The following is a 6000-nucleotide window of genomic DNA, read 5'->3' on the forward strand; positions in this document are numbered from 1 at the left end:
CAAATTTTATCAAAAATAAAGATGAAGGTTATATAAGATAAAGAGTTCCAGAGCATCACTTAAAGTTAGTAACAAATACTTGATTCTTTTGTTTATTCTACATTTTTATTTATAAAAAAGTGTGCTTTTTATTTTTTTTATTTAAACCAACAAATTATTTAAAAAAAATGAAGGTTGCATAAGGTAAAGAGATCCACATCAGGTAAACCTAAAATAGTTACAATCAAGAAGTTCTAACCTGTACAAGTTGCTAGCCCTAAAATTAAAAATCATCACTTAACCCTTTGCAAGATGAACCCCTTTAATCGCACAAAACTATTATGAGAAGTTAATCTCTTGATAAGCATTTCCATCTAAACCACACAATCTAAGAAAGTTTATTTTTCATTAATGTCGTAATAGCTACAGGTGAATATGATCGAAGAATAATTCTGAGAAGCTGATGACCCAAAGCTCATTCAAGTGCACAGATAGTAGACATTATTTCGGCAATGTAATTTATGGAAAATCCTAAACCACCGGACATATAGATACAATGAAGTCACCAATGTGATTTTCGAAAAAGCGGGGGTCTAACAACCACACCCAATAATTCGTTCGGCAATATATATGGACTAACTCCAATATAATCCGTGAGAATCAACTCCAAAATCGCACTCAATCAAGGAAATATATCAAGGAGTTATATCTCTATTTCTCAATACAATCTACAATCGAACAAATAGGAATATCTGAGCCCGATTGATAAAGAGAAATAACTTGAATGGTACCAAAAACCAATGTTCAAGTGTCAATCAATTACCACCCAACAAAAAAGCTCGGATTCCCTAATTGACTGAACTACGCACAACCTGTGATATTTCAATTATATAAACAAATATAATGCGGAAAAGAAATAACACAGACACCAAAAGTTTTGTTAACGAGGAAACCGCAAATGTAGAAAAACCCCGGGACCTAGTCCATATTGAACACCACACAATATTAAGCCACTACAAACATTAGCCTACTATAAGATAACTTCGGATTGGAATGTAGTTGACCCCTAACCAATCTCACACTGATCAAGGTACAGTTGTGTTCCTTACGCCTTTGAATCCCAGTAGGACTCTGCGCACTTGATTCCTTTAGCTGATCTCCATTAATGGAAATTTATTTTATGTAGTAAGTAATAGGCTCACCCGCAACCAAGATTTGCTACGACCCAAAGTCGGAGAATTTAATAAACAAATTTGTCTCACACAGAAAAGTCTACAGGAATAGATAAATATGCCTGCCACAGAAATACCTACGAGTTTTGTTCCGTATTATGATAAATCAAGGTGCACGGGAACCAATTGATAATTCGGTCTTATATTCCCGAAGAACAACCTAGAAATATCAATCACTTCACAATAACTTAACTATATGGTGGTAGAACAAGTTATTGTGGAATCAAAAAGAATGAAAAGGGAAGCTTTGTGATTACATTTTATATCTTACCTATCAGAGATAAGTCTCAAGCAAATATTAGGGAAGATAGTACTCAAAACGAAAGAACAAGTAAGATCAAAATACATGTCATGTGCACAAGGGTACCCTTATCTTATGTATGTGGGTATTTAGTAGTATCTAGTAGAGTGTAATGAGTGCTTTAGACTAGCCCACGTGGATAGCTTATAATCGTCGGATATTGAGAGAGGGAGAGAGTGTGTGTGTGTTGAGTTATATACTCTCATATCCTGTGTAATGGAACTCAATGAGAAGAATTATCAATATAATAGTTTAGTTTAGCAATTAGGCTTGGTTCACTATGAATCAAGAGTTTACTTACTCAAATTATGATCCAAACCCTGTAGTTGTACATCCAGGTACACTACAATTGGCATCGGAGACGTTTCTTTCCGCACAAATTCATCCAAATTGTTTTTTATATCGATCTAGGGATTATTGGTATAGAGTTAGGGCAAAAAATGAATCCTATAACCATTTCCTTGATCTGCAGACACAATATAGAGATTTATCCAATGAGGTATCTTCATGGAGTAGAAATTATCAGCTTCAGAGATTACAGTCTGAAATCTCCTGGGCTAGATTGGGAATCCATTCAGGTACCCCAATTAGAAGAACAATTCGTGAATAGAGTTAGGAATACAGAAGCTACAAAGAAGGAATATGAGGTTTTTATTAAAGAATTGGTACCTGAATTCAGTGAAAATATTACTCCGAATTCTGTTCCTGATGCTACTACAGATTCAACTTTAGATTCTGAGTCCATTTCTGGATCTAAAACCGATTCAGATAAGGGTTTAAATGAGTTTTCAAAATCGACATCAAACATTGAAAACTCTACTATCTCAATTGGTGATTTCATGGTCTCTTCATATGAGGAAATCAAATCAATCTCTACTGGTGGTGTTGTTGAAGAAAGCAATTCTCTCGATTTGGAGTTGATTCCTCCATTTTTCTTCGTTGAAAACGATGCTGATGATTCAACCGAGGCTGTGAGTTTTCAGTTTACAGCAACTGATAAAACTGAAGTGAATGATTTTGGAAGGACGGATCAGACCGGAATTGGTGAGTGTCTTTAAACAAAGAGGCATGGACTCAGGAAGAGGAGGCGACCTTGGTTCATGCTCAACAAATTTATGGGAACGAATGGGCCGAGTTAACAAAGTTCTTACCGGGAAGGTATGTTTTTAATCAGATTAGTTTTCATTTACTTTCCTTTTTGCGCATTTTAAGTTTATTTGTGAGTTTTTCCTCTAATCTGATTATTGGATTATCTTCTGCTTTTGCATCCTCAGGACAGATAATATGATAAAAAATCATTGGAACAATCATGTGAAAAACAAGTTACAGGGTCTGCCTCATGTGGGCAACCCAAGCCAATATCCCTCTTCTTCTTTGAGAGCACAAAATAGTGGCAGAGAAGATTGTTGTCTGAAAGATGGGTCCGAGATGGAAGAGGTATCAGAGTGTAGCCATGCTTTAACTGCTCTTGCTTGCTCTCAAACTGAAACTAATGTGGATAATAGCAATATTCCAGTACATTCACAGGATGACTTTAGATTGAATGAAGAGTTAGGTCACATAGAATTGCAAACTTCAGACCTGTCATGTTCTCAGCAGTACTCTACAATATTAAATGAAGTTCTATGTGCTGGCGGACAACCTTGTGTTCCGGCTACATCTGTTAAGTCCCTGAGCATAATTTTCTACGGGATCCATCTCCTGTTTTTGAACCGTCTGGACATTGTACAACGGGGGCTGAAGGAAATCACGAAACAGGATCGTTGATGTTAGGAGGAAGTTCGATGGAGCATCATGTGGTTAGGGCTGATGACCAGGAGCACTCATCTATGCATCAAAATGACCGTTCTGGTGTTTTCCACTCTGACGAAGGGACAAGTGGATGGTTTTCTTCTGTAAATGTGCACTTCAATGCAATGATTTGCCAATCTGAAATTGTTAGAAGTTTATCCTCTGACATGTTAGCAGCATACTGCGGTGAACCTCTAATGAATTATTCAAGACCCTGAGATGTTTACATGCTCCTGTGATGATGAAATAGAGGAGGATGCTTCATTGAACCTTGATAGTGTTGAAACCCATTCAAGCATGGACAGAAGCAGAAAACTTGATGTTGGAGATCGGGATCAGGGAACTTTATTTTACGAACCACCTTGCTTTCCAAGCCTGGATCTTCCATTCCATAGCTGCAATCTCATACAATCTAGGGAGGATTTACAAAAAGAGTATAGCCCCCTTGATATCCGCCAGCATACAATGTCTTGTATGAACTGCTATTCTCCATATAGACTATCTGATTCAACATCTCGAGATGATAGTCCCCATGGAGTTTCGAAGAGTGCTGCTAAAAGGTTTCAAGGCACTCCTTCCATTTTGAACAAACGTCTGCGTGAGTTCTATTCACCTTTACATGATAGAAAATGTGGGAAAAAACTCTAGGGGGATAAAAATCAGAGGAAGTTTTGCTCATCCACAATGAATAGCAGTGAATCTCATGATCTTAATGTGGTTTATGATGAAAATGTTCTCTTTTCTCCACCAAATCATCAGAAAAATCATCTGGGCGTCTCCACTTGTAACCAAGAAAATCTGGATCATGGTGGGATGCCTTCTTCAGATGCTAGAATCTCGGATAGTGTGTCTGAAACAAGGCCTAGAAGAAACCAAGAGGCTGATGGACTTGTTGGCACCACCGAAATGGTAACTTAACTTATCCTTGTGTAATATCTGTAGTGTATGGACAGGCCTTCACTGCAATCTGTTTTGACATGTGCAACTGAAAATAGGTGTTCTTCACTTCTTACGCAGCATGCAAGTTTATTACTATGACGCCCTATAACATCATCCGCGGAGTCACTTACCAGTATGGTTGTAATGTGCAGGACATGGGATATTTCATGAACCCTGGAGATAGAAGCTATGATGCGCTTGGGTTAATGCACCAGTTGCGCGAGCATTCTGCAGCAGCAGTAGCGGAAGCCCATGAAGTTTTAGCAAGTGGTCATAAAATATTCGCCAAACGGAAGACTTTGTAATCAGGATAACTCGTCTGAAGTGAACGATCAATACTCAGGCAGCAAGCTCGCTCGTGGTAAACATCGTCCTCTGGTTTCCAACTGATCATCCTTTACCTCCATTTCTTCTATTCGTGAAACTAACTTTTACTTCATCTTCTTCAGGCGGAGGCATGTTCTTGATTTCTGTGAACGTTGCACATCTGGAAAGGGAACAGAGAGCAGGAGGTCTGCGGTTGGAATTTCAGTAAGCTTCTCAAAGTATTCCCGTAGTACAAGGATGGGCCTAGCAAGGGGCTAACCTAGGCTATAGCCCGTCCCTGTTTTTGGCCCAGCATCTTTTTAGCCTGGAATATCTGTAAAAATTTATTTTAGAGTTAGCCATTAACTCTATCTATATAGCATCTTATAGTGGATTAGAGTTAGCCATTAACTATACGTTTTGTTCCGAAAAAAATCACTGTCTTTGACCGCCTTGTAAATCATTGACGTCCTAGCCCTATCCAAGTGAAAGTCCTGGGTCCGTAGTCTTGCTCTAATGGTTCAGTCACATCATACTCTTTAGGTCCGAGTTTATATTGTAAGTTTTCCAACAAACCATCTTTTATGCAATTTTTTGGGATTGAAATCGAAATCTTGATTAGACGCACCCGGATTCAATTTTAAGAAGATAGCCAAGCAAGAAAGTATGTTTTCTATGATTTCCAATGGTGATTTCTTCACATAAGAATCTTTCTAAAACTTTTTTTTTTTTTTAAATTCTTGTCTGATTACATGTATACTGGTTCATTATCATCCTAATTACTTTGTTTTTGATTTGGGTTAGAGTTAAGGGTTTGACCATCTAATAAGACCCCTACAACTTCAAATAACAGAGTTAGCCCACAACCAGATGGAGTATTGGGTGTAACCATTTGGATACATTCTCAATTGTTTTGGCTTGATTTTTGCTTCAGAAAACAAAGTAAAATTGTTTTTGTCAAAATTTGATCAGGGGCAGTAGCCCCGGTCAAAGGAAGTTGACGGGGTGAGATCGGTACACGAAAAAGTGGAAGGAAACTGGTCAAATTGCATTGCATTTTGGAGAAACATAATGGAAATATATCATTCATTACACAGAACATACAAGGAAAAAATCTTGAGAAAAAAGAATAACGGAGTCCCGGACTACCGGAGTCTATATTTCATTGCAACTCTTCAACCATACTGATGCGCGAACGACGAATCATTCTTATGTAGTCTTTCTCTAATGGTTCGGTCACATCATCATCTTCCATATTTAAATTCTCTTCTTGCTCTAATGGTTCATTCACCTCATCATAAATGAATTCATCTTCCATATTCGAATTCTCTTCTTGCTCTGATGGTTCGGTCACCTCATCATAAATGAATTCATCTTCCATATTCAAAATCTCTTCTTGCTCTAATGGTTCAGTAACATCATCATAAGTGAATTCATCTCCCATATCCAAAT

At 37.7% G+C, this 6000-nt stretch overlaps 1 long non-coding RNA gene across 1 annotated transcript; it reads left to right on the forward strand.

Moving 5' to 3' along the window:
* The first annotated feature begins 1754 nt into the window (after nucleotides 1-1754).
* On the forward strand, nucleotides 1755-5166 carry LOC113301238. Its single transcript, XR_003336118.1, has 4 exons — nucleotides 1755-2670; nucleotides 2787-4212; nucleotides 4395-4603; nucleotides 4692-5166. It is a non-coding gene; the product is annotated as an uncharacterized LOC113301238 (long non-coding RNA).
* The last annotated feature ends 834 nt before the right edge of the window (nucleotides 5167-6000 follow it).

Source organism: Papaver somniferum, chromosome 8 (assembly GCF_003573695.1).
Source record: "Papaver somniferum cultivar HN1 chromosome 8, ASM357369v1, whole genome shotgun sequence".
In the NCBI taxonomy this organism is placed as follows: domain Eukaryota; kingdom Viridiplantae; phylum Streptophyta; class Magnoliopsida; order Ranunculales; family Papaveraceae; genus Papaver; species Papaver somniferum.